The sequence below is a fragment of the Ceratotherium simum genome, chromosome 29, assembly GCF_057802395.1.
Source record: "Ceratotherium simum simum isolate JZ-2026a chromosome 29, ASM5780239v1, whole genome shotgun sequence".
Taxonomy (NCBI): domain Eukaryota; kingdom Metazoa; phylum Chordata; class Mammalia; order Perissodactyla; family Rhinocerotidae; genus Ceratotherium; species Ceratotherium simum.
In genome coordinates this window covers 34,255,039-34,272,778 of record NC_141928.1, presented here as the reverse complement: position 1 = coordinate 34,272,778, position 17,740 = coordinate 34,255,039, and the positions used below count along the sequence as shown (strand labels likewise).

The 17,740-nt window shown below is 37.7% G+C and overlaps 1 protein-coding gene across 1 annotated transcript in view; it reads right to left on the bottom strand.

Annotated features, from left to right (window-relative positions):
- The window catches only part of ERP44 (endoplasmic reticulum protein 44), an 83,438-nt gene that overhangs the window by 64,551 nt on the left and 1,147 nt on the right, over window positions 1-17,740 (bottom strand). The window lies entirely within an intron of this gene.

Genomic DNA, 17,740 nt, shown 5'->3' with positions numbered 1-17,740 from the left:
GAAAAGTGGTACGTCAGTGTGCACGCAGTATTCGAACCTGCGAACCTTTGCGCCGCCGAAGCGGAGCGTGCGCAGTTAACCGCTACACCACCGGGCCAGCCCGCAAAGTCTATTTTAAAAAAGTAATTATTCCTTATTCCACTACCAGTGCAAATAAAATAAAATAAAGTTATTTTCCTAAATACCTTTAATGCAACAAAAGTATTTAATTCACTACTTTTATTATTTTCTAGTCTAAGGAATAACTTTGAGATATACACATATACACACAAATAGCTTAGGTCTTTCTGCCTACAGATCTATGTAAATATAGATTTGGAGTCAAAAAGGACAATAGAGGGCCGGCTCTGTGGCTTAGCGGTTAAGTGCGCGCGCTCTGATGCTGGCGGCCTGGGTTCGGATCCCGGGCGCGCCCCAAGGCACCACTTCTCCGTCCAGTGCGAGGCCGAGTCCCATGTACAGCAACTAGAAGGATGTGAACCTATGACATACAACTATCTGCTGGGGCTTTGGGGGGGAAAAAATGAATAAATAAAAATCTTTAAAAAGGACAATAGAGGCTGTAGTGGACTGAACAGAGTCCCCCCAAAATTCATGCAGAACTTCAGAGTGTGAACTTATTTGGAAATAGGGTTCTTGCAGATGTAATCAGTTAATGATCTCAAGAGGAGATCATCCTGGATTTACAGTGGGCCCTAAATCCAACAACTGGTGTCCTTACAAGAAGAGAAGACACAGAGACACACAGAGGAGAAGATGACATAAAGATGGAGGTAGAGATTGGAGTGATGCATCTATAAGCCAAGGAACACCAGGAGCCACTAGACACTGGAAGAGGCAAAGAAGGATTCTCCCCTAGAGCTTTCAGAGGGACAGTGGCCCTGCCAGCACCTTGATTTCAAACTTCTGGTTTCCAGAACTGTGAGCGAATGAATTTGTTTTAAGCCATCAAGTTTGTGTTAATTTGTTGCGGCAACCCTAGGAAACTAACACAGAGGCAAAATCACATTAGTTCACATTTAAGAACTACATGCATACACCTGAAAAGTCATGACCATTTGTATGTGTATTTGGCAAAGCAAATATACCACTGGCAAGAAGTCCTGATTATTATAGCCCTTTTGTGTGATAAGGACCTTGCATCTGAAAAACCAAGACTGTTATAAAATAATGAAAAAGTTATTTCCCTGTGGGAACGCCTTTCTCCTTGCTTTAATTTATTTTACTTTTGCCAAGGAGATGTAGATTTTATACTGTTTTATTCATTTGTTTCCTTAATACCTAGTATGGCACTTGACATACAGTAGAGACTCCACAACGTTTGCTAAATAAACAAATGGATTGAACCAAATAACTTCAAAGTTCTGCCATTTTTAGACAATCTACAATTCTGTGAGACCACAAAAGAAGTCCATCTACTTAAAGGTGGGAGAGGCCATGAATGACATTTATTTTGCAGTTAGAATAGAAGGCATTTTCTGAAATCTTTGCTTGGGGACTAGAACTCAAATTATGACAGTGAAAGAATCACTTTTAAATACAAAAACCATATAATTCATCATACAGCAAGAATTCTAGGGGTCAGCCCCATGGTGTAGTGATTAAGTTCGGCACGTTCCGCTTTGGTGGCCCGGGTTCATTGGTTTGCTTCCCGGGCACGGACCCACACTACTCGTCAGCCACGCTGTGGCAGCAACCCACATATAAAGTACAGGAAGACTGGCACAGATGTTAGCTCAGGGCTAATCTTCTTCAAGCAAAAAAAAAAAAACCGAGGAAGACTGGCAACAGATGTTAGCTCAGGGCTAATCTTCCTCAGGGAAAAAAAAAGGAATTCTAGAGATCTTACAATTCCAAAAAGACTTAAGAAAAACACTTAGCCTGCCTTAGGACAAACTAGCAAGTAAAAGACTGAAAAATCAATTCATAATCAAATTAAACGAGTGAATACAAAACACACTGTACTCACTATGGGATTTGATTTAAAAAGGAAGAAAGCAAGTCTCAATCAGCTGAAGTTTACGCCCTCTATTGTTGTGGGGATGAGCATAAGTTTTTTATTTATCAGTAAGTGAAATGAATGGTGTAGTTCCAATGAACATTTTGTTTTTAGTAATTCAAAACAAAGTTTTCAGATAAAAAGTCTGTGTAGGCTGGACAGTCTTCTAAAAGGAACTTTCTCAGTAGTCAAATAAATGATCAAATGTGAAGGCCACAAAAATATGTTTTATAATTTCAAATTTTGTTTTCAACATCATGAGATGTAAAGAGAGCATTGAAAAATTGGACCATAAAAGATTACTCAGCTACAAATTATCAGTATTACTGTTTTACTTCTTATCATTACCCTAGTCAATCCCTCAATTCCCATCAGCCTCTCTGGTCTCTACTTTATTAAGTCAAAATAGTAGTTATTTAGAATTACAGAGTTGAAGGGGGCCCTAGTTTATCTAACTGTATAATAACACCCTCCCCTCCCACCTCATACAGGACTCTCCTTGACAGCATCCCTGGCAGAATGGCCAGTTCCCCTCCAATTGAACACTTGCTATGATAAAGAGCTTACAGGACAAATAATGCACTGTGAACGAGCACCACCAGAAAGTTTTACATCACCAGGCTGAACATCTGCTCACCTCTCCCTTCTACACGTTCATCACAATTCTATCACGTACAGCTCACCAAGAACATATCCAGCTACTCTTCTACAAACTCCTGGCAGTCCTCGGATGAGAACCTATGAGGACGGAGGCACTGAACCAGGTAAGGCCTGCAGGGAATTAACAAGCACATTCCGTCCTCTAAGAGCTTCATGACCATGCATGAAAAGTTAGCACACAAGATACACGATGCAAGTGCTGTAAGGCTTACAGAAAGTATACTAGGAAAATTGAGAGAGAGGGCAGAAAAGAGGCAGAGAGCACTGTTTGGGTTAAATGAGCAGAATAGTTTCTACAGATGAAGTGAGTGAGTAGCAAAGCCTGGCTATGCAAGTTCATGTAGTGCAGTACTGGAAGATAAAGTTGCAAGGTTAGGGCCGGCCCCGTGGCTTGGTGGTTAAGTGAGCGTGCTCCACTGCTGGCGACCCGGGTTCGGATCCCGGGCTCGCACCGACGCGCTGCTTCTCCGGCCATGCTGAGGCCGCGTCCCACATGCAGCAACTAGAAGGATGTGCAGCTATGACACACAACTATCTACTGAGGCTTTGGGGGGAGAAAATAAATAAATAAAATCTTTAAAAAAAAAAAAAAAAGTTGCAAGGTTAGGTTGGGGCCAGATTGTTAAGAAAAAAAACAAGGTGTTAGGAGAGTGAGTATAATACCCCTGAAAGCCAAACAGAGGGACTGATATTTGCTGTAGCAGAAAAGCAGCAGCCAGGGCGACTTCTCAGTGGGGGAGGAACACAACGTTTTCAAGACTTCCAGAAGATGAATGGTCCATACGTTACGATAGGGACTGGGGAGAGGTAAGACTATACAGCTATCAGAGTGAAACAGTAATAAGGGAAGAAAAACAAGGTCCTGGAATGGGTGGGGGATATTTGGGGAAACTTTCAAAAGAAAGACAAATAGGTCATGATGACAAACTAAAGGGCTGAAAGGTGACTGGTGGAACTGAAAGGGGAGTAAGAGTATTTTAGAGAAAGACTTTCTGTGCAGTCATCGCTCTATTTCAGTTTCACTAGCTATATGCCACGCCCAGTCAATGAGAAAACAGCTGACAGAAGAGGAGGTGCCTTCTACCAACTAGCAGGAAGACTTTGGAAATTGTATTTGACTACTTTTCATACCCAGGACTAAAGCACCAAGAAAGTAACTGAGCCCAAGGCACTAACCAAAGCACTAACAGACTCCCAAGCTACTCCCACCTTTAGAGGGGCAATAGTTAAAGCTGTGAGTTCAAATGACTGGATGAGCAGACGTGACGGGAAAGCAGAAAAGCAGCTCTTAGATAGCTCATCAGAAAATATTCACGTTTACCTCCTTATTCTCTTCTGTCACTTAAATGTACGCCTTTTCCCTTACCCCAAACAGTGGGGGGGGGGGGGACAGAGAGAGGAACAGAAAGAGAAACAGAGAGAACAAACCAGTGAAGCATAAAAGAAGCAGGAAGAACAGTTATTTCAAGAAGAAATGGGGTCGTTAACAGCACGAAATGCCATAAGGATTATGAGCCGAAGACTTCCCAAAGGCTAGTATAATTCACAATTAAGAGGCTACTGGGACCTAGGGAACACAGCCCAGTCATCATTTTTAAAAAGTTAAATCACGTTTGGTAGCTATCAGTAAGGCTGACACCAGCTCCTCTATTTACAAACTCTCAATCAACAAACTTAAGTTTTCATGGATGCAAATCAATCAAAACCACATAGACTTTGCCCACCACCAAGAGATGAAATTAGCCATCCCTTGTATGATGTGTCACTCTCGACTTACGAACTAGGGCATTAACAAATATCAGTTCAGAACCTAAACATAAAGAGACATGCTTCTTTATATTTTTTAATGCTTTCCAGCAAAAAAAAAAAAAAAAGGTTAAACTCACACACACATTTTGCTTGTGAACAATATTGGCTTTAATTATCTAAAAAACTTACTGATATGAATTACTCCAGTCATGACAATGGGTTAATAAACTTTGATAATAATACAAGTGTCCTGTATTTCTCTTAGAAGAAAATGTGTCCTGAAGACACCTTTGCTCCTTCCTTAAACTAAAAACCATTTAAACAACCTAAAGAAAAGTATATTTTAAGCCATTAGGAAAAAATCTTCTATCCCATCTTTACAATATTCAGGAATATTTATTAACTTAGTACTTCAAAGTAATATTCCAAATAAGTGATAGACTCTTGGAAAATCACCTCATGTGGAAATACAGACAAGCTCTCTGCTAATTGCCTCAAATATCACAATCCATCTTGCATTAGAAGTAACAGCTAAAGATGCTGGAGAAGTTAGCATTACTGTACAAACCAGTATTCCCCAAATCAAGGAAGCTCCGAAAGACTTTCATTAAGGCCTCAAACACAAGAGCCCTATGTACAATTAACTACTTCAGTCATGTCTAGCCAGGTGGTTTCTCTTGCCTCATGGGTCAAAGGAGAAAGAAGACTAAAAATCGAATTCTTTTCCTACAGAATATTGGATACTTCTGAGAATTAAAAGCTATTTCCTGAAGGCTCATCTTATTATATACCTTTAACCACTCTTTTGGTCAAGATAATAATCAGCGTATATCAAGCAGGTCTTTATAAATTAAGTGTTGCGGACCGGAAAACACAATTTACCCCCTTATCCTCACCAAGTATCCATCTTCCCAATGGGAGGGATTTGCAGATGTATAAATGAGATGAGAAAAGCAAGACCATGTGGTGAGCTTTTCTTGATCCAAGCTGAAATACCATAATAAAGTATCTTAATGCCAATAGGTTCTCACCCAATACCTTCATCATAGTATCTAAATTCAAAAAGATCTGTTATATCCTCAGTTTTCATCAAATCTATAAACATATTTAGCTTAATGGCCAAAACTTACTAAATGTAGGAGATACTATACATGCTTATGTGTAAATAACTTTACACCCTACTGGAAGCAATACTTAAGGGATGGATATCTATGGTATATGTAAGTTAGGCATATAGGCACAAATGAAACTATAACTAGCAATTTGAAATCTTCCACACCTGCACAAATAGGATTTTTATTTTTGAATCTTTTCTGTGACCAAAAATCTGCTGTAATAATCTTCTCTTCCCTTACTACATTCAACTAGAGAAAGATTATATATTTCTAAAGAATCATCATCATTTTCCAAATATCTAGTCAATTACAACTGGCAGAGATGTATTTTTTGAATGATTTTGAGTGTACAAAGTAATAGAAATGATGCTTTTCTATGTGAACCAAATGATACCTTTCATAAAGCATGTTTCCCCACTTTCATTTATACCACTTATAGGAAGTTATTTGCTTTTGTATTAAAAGTAGAAATGCATATCAAGATAGATTTTTATTTCTATCAATCATAGTACATTTGTCACTATACTGATAAGACTATGTTGTAACTTACCAAGGAAAAGAGACAAGTTGATAAGCAGTTTAAGAAACCACTAATATTTAGAATCAGACTTTTAAAAGAAAAAGCCCCGTCCATTTACTCATTTCAGAGGGTCACAAAGGTAGTATAAGCAGAGAAAGATGGTCAGCACAAGCACCATCCTCCTCCAGGGTACTTGCTCCATTTCATATGATGAGTCCATCCATCTGACACGCTTTCCTTCTCTATTCATCACCCTACAGAACGAAAATATCTCCTATATGCCAGACATGATGCAAAGTACTTTATACATATTATATCTTAATCTTACAACTTTATGAAATAATTATCCCCACTTTTAAAATAGAAAATTTGAGGGTCATAAGGATAAGGAAATTTGTTTAGTATCACACAGGTACAAAGAGGTAGAGCTGGGAACGAACTAGGACTCTTCCGCTTCCAAGTCACTCTACCTTCTAATATTGTCAGTTATCCTGGAAGTCCAGACCCCAGAACTATTTCCATAATGCATCCACTCTTCCTGAAAGGGACGTACACTGCATACCCAGGCTTCTGGCGAATGAACCCAAGTAACAAACATATGTTTAAAGCACACAAAAATATTCCAATGTAACAACTTACCTTTACTGTTTACAAACACATATATTCTCTCTTTTACATCATCACAGTAACTCTAAAGCTGAAGTAGGAAATATCCCTATTTTATAAATGAGGAAAATGAAACTTTGCAGTATCTGACATATAGTAAACGTAAATATTTGTTAAATGATTAAGACTCAAATAGGCTAAGTGACTTGTCCAAACTAGTGGCAGAACAGGGTTCAACCCAGGTCTGTTTTAATTGTAAAACCAATGGCCTGCACAACAAAATACAGCAGTTTCCATAAACTAATTTCATCGTTATATACTGAATTTAAGTACAAAACTAAGTACAGTTATAAAACAGAGCTAGGCAGATAATTTATTCACTTAGTCACATTTTTAAGCTGTTTTTATTAGTATAATAATGACAGTGCGATTATCAGCATCAGAAGACCAGTGGGCTGGAAGCTAGTCATGCCAGCTCATTACTTTAGTGCATACAATTTTAATACCACTGGATGAACAATTTGAAAGTTACAAAAAAAAGGAAATGTATTCAATTGTTCATTCATTCACTGATTCTCTCATCTAAACAACATTTGGTGAGCACCTACAACTTGGCAGAAACCAGAAAAGTTTAAGTGCCTGCAGTGTACCATGGACACACGAACAGTCTCATTTTGTCTTCCCAGAAGTCTGCAGAAGAGGTCTTTATCCCCATTTGACAGGTGAGAAAATGAAAGCTCAGAAAGGTTAATATAACTTTTTAAAGTTAAGTGGTCAAGCTATGTGTCATATCTAAGTTATGTGAGTACAAGTACATGTACACATGTGGGCTTCTTTGCCTTCTGTCTACCACTCTGCACCAAGACCAAACAAAAACAAGAGCCCAATCCCACCTTGTTCAAAATATACATGTCACTGTTACAAGTCCTTTCAAACATGCACAGCAAAAAACTGGAAGGAGATACATGAAAATGTTATCAGTGGTTGGGGTATGCACCTTTTCTTCATTATGCTTTTCTGTACCATGAAAGTATATTGGTTTCAGAAATCAAAAAATGTGTCAGGAAATCTTTTAACATTTTTAGTCATTACAACTGCAAGTTGTGACCCACTCTGTCACACGTGGAGTGGAGAATATTTTTAATTTAGCGTACTGGGGGACACCGGGGTAAACAGTCAAGGCTAGCTACTCCCAGCAGAGGCAACTGGGTCCGGGCTGAGGAGATTAATATTACCAGCAACCCTGTTAGGAAGTTCTATCTTATTGGGTCAGATCAGCAATTTTTTTAAATAAAATAAAGCACAGAACAGACAATAGCAAGTGAAGTACATAGTAAGGACAGTTTTGCAAAATGTGTTTTAGCTACACAACAATCTGCTAATACGCTGCACCTTATTCACAGTGTAACAACCACACTGCCCTCCTTGCTGCTCCTTGAATATGCTTGGGACAGTCCCACATTAGGGACTTGGCACTGGCTAACGCCCCTGTGTGGAAGGCTCTTCCCCCAAGAAACTCAACTGACTAACTCCCTCATCCACTTCAAGGCTCACCTTCTCAGTGACACTTACAAACTACAAGTCCCCTATGCATTCCTGATCCTCCCTCCCCTAGCTCTTTTTCTTTTTTCCATACACAACAAAATTATTATTGAGCACTTAACCTGTATAAGGTGTTGTACTAGAAACTAAGATCTAAGAATAAGATAATGTGATACCTTTTTACCACTTTTTGTTCCACAAAATCATAGTAGAAGCATGCAAATAACACCACCTCCAATGAGTCAGACATAATACCTGTATTATTCCTCAGAAGTTGATAGGCAAGATAACAAAGGTGAAAAGCAGCAGATACAAGATTTGAGCCCAAATCTCTGACTTCTAAACTAAATATTCTTCTAAAAGTTTTCTCTTTAGTCGATATAGTTTCAAGTTATCAGTAAGGGAAAAATAATTCACATTACTTCTGGAAGATACTTGAAGACCAGAGTACAGACACAATTAAATAATAAACAAACTGGACAACTTCTGAAACAAATAAAGTAGAACATGCTTTATAATGTAGCACAGTTTTTATAGTTCTAAAGCAAAATTAGGGTGTCTGAAACTGTTCATTCAAAGATTAAACAAAGAACCAAGTATTCTGCAACACTGTGGTACTTTTGTTAATTGTAAGCAGATTACAAAACTTCCTATGAGAATTAGTATCCATTCTTATAGTCAAAACTGATGCTATCTAGAAAGCCTGAGGAATGAGTCAATTTGAGTAGCTGTTTTCTAAGAAATTATTTTGACTACAAAAAAAAAAAAATGAAGCTCTTTATTCTTAGCTCTTTCAGAATGTGAAGTCATTACAGGAGCGTGAGCTTATCACCAGCTAGCTGAGATTTTACTGCAATTGGCCCAGAACCATAGTAATAAAAGTCAAAGGAATGTCCAAACTTCTTCTCTCAGGATAACTCTAAATCACACCCTTGAAACTGTTCTTTACTCAAAGAGAGACTTCAATGCTGTCAGTAATTTTTTAAAAGTTGGCATTTCCCCCTACATTTTCCAAAACTTCAAATACAACAAAACAGCTAAACAGCAAGCATGTAAACATGAGAGTATCTTGTACAAAGGCCAAGAAATATTAACTCTGTTTAACATTTTTTATAGACTTATTCATGATCTCTGCTCCATCACTAAGTCATATTTTCTACATATTTTAGAGTTGGCTCGATTTCTTAGAAAACTGCTTTAAATATTAAATATTAGTCTGCATGAGCTCATATAACTTCTAGCCATTTTAAAGTAGGCAGAAAGAGATGCACGTTAATTTATGGGTTTATCAAATTAGAAGATTAAGTTACTGGCAAGGGTATCCTTCTGATACCTGAGGCAAACAAAACATACGAACAGGCCATCTTTTTACAGGTAATTTTACTAACTAAAATGTAGGTATGTTCTTATTCAATAAAATTTCTTCTAAAGTATCATTTCTAAAGATGTAGCCCTCAAAAGGGATTTTACCACAGAGACAAATTGCAGGCCCTCAAATCCCAAAGCCACAGCCACATTCCATTAGAATGTCCATTAGACTCCCCAAACAGTCTATTCAATCCTACCCAACTTTCAGTTGAAAAACTAAGGCCTCAGGAAGGAAAGTGACTTGCCCTAAGTGACCTTGTGAACTAATGGAAGAATCAATACTAACACACAAACTCTTATTTTCTAATTTTAACTAATTCGCTATAAGGCAACCAAAAGCCAAATCTGTGCTCACTGATAAGATTACTGACATTTTCCAGGTTACTGCGGTCCTTTGGATGGGCAAGATATATGTTCCTCACAAGCTTTGAAACACTATTTGAGGCATTTTACTCATTCTTTACCTCGCCTCTGTCCTGGTTTCTGAGACAGACAGCAAGGGTGAAGCTCTAGACCAGCACTATCCAATGGCACTTGCTGCAACAACGGAAATGTTCCATAATCTGCGTTCAACACAGTAGCCACTGGCACATGTGACTTCTGAGCTCTTGAAATGTGGCTACTGTGACTGAGGAATGGAATTTTATATTTTATTTAATTTTAATGAATTTAAATTTACAGCAGAACTCTAGACAACTATAACTTTAGTCATTATAACTACATGTGATCCCCTCATGGTTCTTATATCCATTCCCACCTACTGAACTGAGCAAAACACTAATGGTAGAATCCCATAGAAATAAAAAGAGCTCTAATTCCTTTTTCCCAAGGTCAAAAATTCTTCTGATTACGGAAGACCTTTTTCTAAAATCTCTTAAATCCGATTACCAAAGGTCCCACTACTAGACTGTGACAATCTTGAGAAAGAAATGAAAAAAGCACTGGCACTCTACTATTCACCCAACAGTTTTCTGTAGCTCAAACACTACTAGAGTGGTTTTCTGAGATGATTTCTTCTTTCTTTCTCATTGCTTTTCTCTATTATATTAGTAATGTTCATGTATACAAACTCAGATGACTAAAAATTAGATACATTAAAATAGAATGCTCGGGCTGGCCCTGTGGTGTAGTGGTTAAGTGCGCGCGCTCCGCTGCTGGCGGCCCGGGTTCGGATCCCGGGCACGCACCGACACACCGCTTGTCAGGCCATGCTGTGGCGGCGTCCCACATAAAGTGGAGGAAGATGGGCACGGATGTTAGCTCAGGGCCAGTCTTCCTTACCAAAAAGAGGAGGACTGGCATGGATGTTAGCTCAGGGCTGCTCTTCCTCACACACACACACACACACACACACACACACACACACAAATATATATATATATATAATGCTCAAGGTTCCACATACTGAGAAAATCACAGGGCTGGAAGAATCATAGAGATCTGTACCACAATATCACCAAGGGAATCAAAGCAGTTAGAATTTGATTTCAATCTTTACAAGGACAGAAGCAAGACCTGAAATCCCTGGCGTTATAGAAGGGACTTCTCCAAAGTGGAACTGTTTCCCTACCCTCCTGAATGGAGTCATTGGAATACTGGTAAGAATCCACTACAGACCATGACTTTTATTTTGGCTAAGGTAATAATGAGCTGTTCTAATGGAAACTGGCCAAAGGGTTTGCCAGCTTCGTTAGGGCCAATTCTGACATCTGGCCAAGTCAACAAGCCAGAGAGCAAGACTTCTTAAAAAACAAAACCAAAAAACAGGTATGTGATTCATGTAAAAGATTTATTAAGTTATTGAAAGGCACAACCCTTTTTACTCATTCCATTCAGGACTGAAAATCAACCTATTAATTTAAATCTTCAAGGCCCTACTCTCATCTTTCTTCGAGAAGACTTCTCTGATTCTCCCGCTGAGAATTTGTTTCTTTCAAACATCTACAGCTGTACTCCTCATGCTTTAACGGGCACATATGAATCATCTGGGGACACTGTTCAAGTGCAGATTCCGATTCAGTAGGCCTGGGGTGAGGACGCTGGAAGCAGCTCCCAGGTGATGCAGATGCCTAGGCTCACAAGCACACTTCTGTGTAGCAAGATCTATAATGCACTTTTACAAACACCATAAGGGCACCTATCACTTTCGTTTTGAGATTCTCATTATTTACATACACATCTTCTCTCCCCAAAGCTGAATTATAAATTTCTTGGAAGCATGATATACATCTCAATTATCTTTTTTTTCTCTTCCATAGCAGATAGCAAACAGGCATTCAAAAGGCAGGAGGAAAGGAAAAAATAATACCAATGAAATAAAGTTCCTGCAGCCTAGGCCATAGGTAGTGCCTCTCTATGGACTCAAAAGTGGACTAAAGATCGATAAATGCTGTGAAAAGTCAAACTGTTCTTTTTTCTTTCTTTCTTTCTTTTTTTTTTTTTTTTTTGGTGAGGAAGATTGGCCCTGAGCTAACATCTGTGCCGATCTTCCTCTCTTATCTGTATGTGGGACACCTCCACGGCATGGCTTGATGAGCAGTGTGTAGGTCCGTGCCAGGGACCTGAACCCACAAACCCCGGGCCACCCAAGTGGAATGCATGGACTTAACCACTATGCCACCAGGCTGGTCCCAAGTCAAACTGTTTTTCATCATTTACTTGGTTAGATGAAACAGAGCACAGCAACGGTCAATATCAGAAAAGCAGTGACCAAAGCATGCTGTTCCTTACACTGGATAACAGGGTAAGGGGGCACAGACCTGCAACTTGTTGAAAAGCTAGCAGATTTTCTGAGGAAATACCCAATCAAATAATAAGCTTATTAATTAGGGGAGTTAGAGGAATACTCTTTTTGAAAAACAAGATATATTTACACAAAGAATCACTGAATCGTCGACTCGAATGAGCTTTCCTTATAGACTAAAAAATTTAGTTAGGTGATTTATCCAAGGTTACAGTGTTAAGTATATGGAAGAAATGGAACCAGTACATGGATGTCCTGACATCTGGTCTAGTATTCTTTGCACTATGCTACCTCTTGGATGGATACTAAATAAACAGACAAAAGAATAACACTTTCCAGTGTTCTTAAACTGTATCTTCTGAGTACATCTATTCTAAATTACTGGAGGAAGCAAGAGTAAACAATTTTTTGAAAAGGGGACAAATAACATTAACACATACATAGATATACACACAAAGAAATATAAATGGCCAAAAAATATGAAAAAATATTCAAATTTGGTTGTAATCAGACATGTAAATTTAAATCAGATACTATTTTTGGTCTACTAAATTGGCACAGATCACAAAAACATCCATTGTTGACCAGAGTGTGAGGAAGTGGGCATACTCATACACTGTTGGTAGGAACACACATTGGTACAACTTTTCACTAGGGCGATTTGGTACAACGTATCAGAAATCCTAAACAATGGACATACCATATGATCCAAGAAATATAATTCTAGAAAAGTAACTGGAGGATACACTTGGAGATTTGCAGTGAACATCATTGTATGTGTATCTTTTGTACATGTTTTTAATAATTGTGAAAACCTGGAAATAACCAATAACCTAAATGTCTTAACAGAAGATGAAGTAAATTATAGTGCATCTAATGGCTGAGCTACTATAAAGCTATTAAAAATCATGATCTACAGTATACAAAAGGTTTTCAACAACTGTGGCAATTAGACATCTTCTCCAAGGCGTTTACAAATTTTAACCCATCAGAGATATTACTGAATTCAGACAGGGTAGTATATTCCAGTGCCTCTCAATCTGGCTGCATGGTAGAATCAACTAAGGAGATAAAGGGTTAAGAACTCTGTATAAAAGAATGCAAACAGGGGTGAGCCTGGTGGGCAAGCGGTTAAGTGCGAGTGCAGCTGCGGCTTCAGATCCCAGGCTTCAGATCCCAGGCGGGCGCAGACTGATGCACCACTTGTCAAGCCATGCTGTGGCGGCGTCCCATGTAAAGTGGAGGAAGATGGGCACGGATGTTAGCCCAGGGCCAGTCTTCCTCAGCAAAAAGAGGAGGACTGGCAGATGTTAGCTCAGGGCCGATCTTCCTCACAAAAACAAAAAGAAGAATGCAAATGGCCTCTACACATAAAAAAGCTCAATCACACTCATATTAAAAGAGTATCAAATGAAAATGCACTGAGATACCATTTTTCACCTATCAGGTTGACAAATACCCAACCATCTGACATCGTATCTTGTTAGCAAGCATACAGGGAAACTTGGCTACACTGTCGGTGAGAACTCAAAAGGGCCAACTCCTGTGGAGAGGAATTTCGCACTATCTAGCAAAATCAACAAAGTTACAAATACATCTACCCTTTGCCTTTGCAACTTCAATTACAGGAATGTATCTCAAAGATACACTAGCAAAAATATGTATGCATAAGCTAATTTTGCAGAACTATTTGTTACAGCAAAAGAACACAAACAATAGTGGATGGGTACATCTGCCCAGTGGAGCAATAAGCAGTTTAAAAGAAATAAGGAATATTTCTATCCTGATCTTTAGGATATACTTTTAAGTTAAAAAAAAAAAAAAAGGCAGAGAAAAGTATAAATAATAAGCTACAGTTTATCAAAGAGGAAGGAGAAACAAATATACACATACATAAATACAAGTAATTGCTCACATTTTTTTAATAAACGATTAAAAACTGAAAATATTAAAAAAAGTTTCTTACATTTGGAGGAAGATAAGAGAGTAGAAGAGACAGGGATAGACGCTGGACTTATCCAAATATAGTCTGCTTCATAGATTGGCTTTGGAAGTAGTAAATTTTGCATAACTATAAACTAGAAGATGAATTTAAAAACTAAAATTTGAAAGCTAAATGAAACAAATGATCCTAACTATACATGGAGCTGGTGGTTAAGACCACATAAATTTAATTACAAATTTACAGGAAACACAGGAACAGAGAAACACAAAACCACACCACCAGGATACAATCAGCGATATCCAGAACGTGGGAAATTCTACAAGACAGAAGACCCAGTTTCCTCAACAATAAATTACAAAAAAAAGAATGAAGAGATAGAGAGAGAACCTACAGATTTAAAGTTTTATATGAGACATATGAACCGATTGGGATGTATGGACCTTATACAGCTCCAGCTTTGAACATTCAATTTGTTTAAAGAAAACTTTTTTTCAAACAGGAAAATCTGAACATCAACTAGATTATTTGATGATATAAAGGAATTTCTGTTAATTTTTCTAGATGTGATAATGGTATTCTGATTTTTATTTTGTTCTTTAATTTTTATCTCTTAGAGAGACATACTAAAGAAAAAACAAATCACCTGGGAATTTTTTTAAACCAATGTTCAGATCCCAGATATAACTAGTGTGGTATGCCCAGCCATCATTTTACTAAAACTGCCCCAGTTGATTCTAATGAGCAACGAGGTTTTATAAACCACTGATCTGGAGCAAGTCATATCAATAGGATAATAATTCACCTAGTTATGAATGGAACTACGTCTTCAAAAGTACTATTCTTGAAGAGTGCAATCTGTATTTACTATTGGCATTAATGGCTAAAACTGACATCTCTGAATTCTACTGTACTTATTTTTAAGGTGCTTATAAAGATTGTAATTAAATAAATGTTTACTTAGCTCTCTGATTTACTTAAGCTTCCTAACCTAAGCAAACTTTTCTTGGCTTCCTATACAAATTGAACGAACCAGGAGCAACAATGGCAAAGCCTTAATGTCCAGGCACAAGGAAATTAGGGCCAGTAACAACTTATGACCTATAAACATAATCACCAAGAGATTCACAAGAAACATCTTCAGTAAAGCAGCTGGAATGGAGTGTTACAAATCTCTGAACCACAGAAAAAGTTACTTAGGATTATATCAGACAATTTCATTCCAATTTAGTCTTATTTCTCCTATCTCACCCTTTCAAAGCCCTTGTATACAACCAGTGCAGGAAGAACAACTGCTAAGAAATAATTAATTTAAGGGGAAAATGATCACTTTCAATCCTGAATAAACCCATCTCAGAAAGATAAGCAGAAAAAGGCTAATTAATGAGTAACTGATTCTTTGATTAGAGTGATAAATGAACTTATCCCATGAGCTGCCAGGTAATGACTGTCACATGGCGAAATAAAGAGATGATGCCAGGATACATCTGGCCAGGTGATTTTCTCTGATTCAAGTGACTGTCCTTAAAAACACACACAACTGGGAAGCAATTTCCCAAGCCAGATATTATATACATGGGGCTTTACCAGAAAAACATTGCTGTCTCCAACATTCAAATCATCCACAAAATATGATAAACAGTTATGGGGGCACAGTATATAAAGTTCAGAACTAAAGCCATAATCACACATCTAATGGATCAACCCAAACCATAACAGAAACAATATATATAGTGAGGGATATGAACGGTATCACGAGGATTAAGGCCTCATTGCATTTGCCAGGTGACTCAAATTTCTCTTCTGATTTATCCAAAATCAGTGCATCTAGACTACCTCACTTTGTCCAAGACAAGTTGCAAATTCAGCGGAGTTTAAAAATAATCTAAAGGCAATGGGAGTGTTTCCTAAAGCAAGCCTGAAATAAAAGAATTCGTCTCTAAGACCTTCACTTTAAATAAATACATATGAAAACCCAGGAAAAAAGTTATCACATTCAGCTTTTGTGTTTACCCATCCCAGAAAGGCTTTTTAGGCATAACGGGACATGTTCCAAAATGCTTTTGAGATCAGAGAAAAGAAAGATACCTACCAACAGAAGTTTAGGATTATATGTTTCAGCTATTATCCTAACGAACACCACTAAGTCTGAACAGATCTAGCTCTATAGGGCTGAGGTATAGTTTGCCTGAAAAAAATTACTGTAGTAAGAGAATATATGGCTTTTTAGAGCAGGCTGTTTAAGGAAAAAAATGATGACCTCAGCTAGGTGGGAACTTGGCTATTCAATGCTGTAGGTGGGAGAGAATAAACCTGAAGTCTGAGAGGGGAAGCTGGAGGCAGGAGGAAGAAAGTACATCGGGGAAGATAAAGGATGTATTTTTAGACAGGTAGGATACTGAGTAAGCAGGTTCCATCACTAAGACAGAATTATCAGTTAGATAAGTAACTCAAATTGTGATTAGACAGACGTTTTATAAATATTTGCTAACTAGTATATGATTATTAAAACTACTTTGATAAACACTGTGTTCAAATTGAAACTAGCTTGACTTGTAATTCTGGTTTATTAAACCTTTTCTTGGGCTTTATTTTCCAGCCCATTAATCTTTACAGGTATTCTCTAAAAGGTCTGCTATGTTTCTACTCCTCTATATTTACTGAGAGAGATAAATATACAAAACGTTAACTAAATTTTAGAATTATTAGAAAAAAATTCCTTTTTTTATTCTTAACAAGATTTGTAGGCTTTCTATTAAAAAAAGCATGCATTATTTCAAAAGAAATTCTTTCTCCTTCTGAAACTTAGGTCTACAACCAAACATACCATTCCAGGAAAGTGCATCTGATGCAGTCTTCCTATTTAGTATTTCAACTTTTCTTTCCAACGTCTTAAGACTTTTGGCCTTTGTATTTTTTGGTAACCTAAAAGTAATTTCTGGCGGACAACTCACAACTTAGGCTATTTTATGGGTAAGGAAAAGATGAGTATCTAGTATCCTTAAAGAGAGTGGTCTTTAACAACAAAGAGCATTATTCCAGTACTTCTTAGAAAGGAAAGAGAACTACAGCATGTAATGAAATCACCAAGAAACAGCTCTATACAAAATATTTTCCTCTACACAGAAGTCACTGATTGCTGTAGAGGTGGCAATAAGACAGTTTAACATTTAATATTACCATGTTTATATACAACTTTTAGTTCTCAAAAGTACTTCGACATCCCCTTTAGTTTTTTCTGGTGCTTTTCCTCTGAAAAAGTCCAAGTACTGTATATGGTTTTTGAATATGACTTGCAAATCACAAAGAGAGAGGAGAGAAGGGAAGAGGGAGAGGAAGAAAGAAAAACTATTTCAAACACAAATATTAAAAATTTAACGTGACGTGGTGGAATAAACACTGCAAGTCAAGAGACCTGCCTCAAGTCCCAGGTCTGCCAGTAACCAGCTGTATGACTTCCTGTGAGTCACTTAAGTTTAAGTTGTAAAGAAAGTGA